The sequence below is a fragment of the Kryptolebias marmoratus genome, linkage group LG11 (genome assembly GCF_001649575.2).
Source record: "Kryptolebias marmoratus isolate JLee-2015 linkage group LG11, ASM164957v2, whole genome shotgun sequence".
NCBI lineage: Eukaryota > Metazoa > Chordata > Actinopteri > Cyprinodontiformes > Rivulidae > Kryptolebias > Kryptolebias marmoratus.
Genome location: NC_051440.1, coordinates 2,799,823 through 2,801,183, shown reverse-complemented (window position 1 = coordinate 2,801,183; position 1,361 = coordinate 2,799,823).

Here is a 1,361-nt window from a genome sequence, read left to right as displayed (position 1 = left end):
CAGCGACTAGTGGGAGAAATGACCGGGTATTTGAGTACTGAGGATAACGAGGTGAGTGGGAACAGGTGGAGTGATTACAGAGTCGGGACAGGTGTAGATGGGCGTGGTTAACAGGCAAGTGAGTGACTGGGGAAGGGTGAAATGAAACATGAGACAAAACAAAAAAGCAAATACAACAGAATCAAAACAAAACAAAAACCCAAACCAAAGAATAAAAATAAAACACAAACAAAACCCATAGAAAAACCAAATCACCACAGTCCCCCCCTCTCAAGGGCCGGCCCCAAAAAGAAAAACAAAATACCTAGCACGGGAGGGTGGTGGGGGGTAAAAACAAAACACAGGACGGAGGGCTAACAGAAAATAAATTCATCAAACAAAAAACCGACCAGGCAAACGGCCTGGGGGACAAAACAAAATCACACAGCCCCAAGACAACCAGGGAACCATCAAAGTTCTTGAGGATGTGGCGGGCGACCGGGGCGCCGCCCGCGGCGAAGCAAAAGTTCAGGAGGGTGGCCCGGGCGCCGCCCTCGGCGGAGCCAGAGTTCTGGAGTGCGACCGGGGCGCCGCCCTCAGCGGAGCCAGAGTTCTGGAGTGCGACCGGGGCGCCGCCCTCGGCGGAGCCAGAGTTCTGGAGGGCGACCGGGGCGCCGCCCTCGGCGGAGCAGGCGAGAGCCAGGCGGACGGGGCGCAGCACGAACCTCTCGACGTGGCTGAGCTGAGCGAAGCACCGACCCCAACCGTCGGTGGAGCAGAGCAGAGCGAGGCGTCGACCCAGACCCTCGGTGGAGCAGCGCAGACCGAGGCGTCGACCCCGACCCTCGGTGGAGCAGCTCTGAGGCGACGGCATCCTCGGTGACCCCCTCGGAGACTAGGCGAGGAGTCGGTCCAGACCCTCGGCGTGGCGAAGAGGACCAAGGCATCCATCTGGACCCTCGGCGGTGCAGAGCAGAGCGAAGCGTCCTCTTGGACCCTCAGTGGAACGGAGCAGAGCGAGGCGTCCATCCGGACCCTCGGCGGAACGGAGTAGAGCGAGGCGTCCTCCTGGACCCTCGGTGGAGTACAGCAGAGCGAGGCGTCCGTCCGGACCCTCGTCATGGCGCAGCGGAGCGAGGCGTCCGTCCGGACCCTCGGCGGAGTACAGCAGAGCGAGGCGTCCGTCCGGACCCTCGTCGTGGAGCAGCGGAGCGAGGCGTCCGTCCGGACCCTCAAGGACCAAGGCAGGCGGTGGGGTGTAACCGCCGACCCCCACCGAGACACAGAACGGCAGAGAGGCGTAGCCGTCCCCCTCAGGAACGCTGACCGGCGCAGAGAGGTCCCCGGGCTCGGCAGAGGGCGCAGGGAGCTCAGAGGGCTCT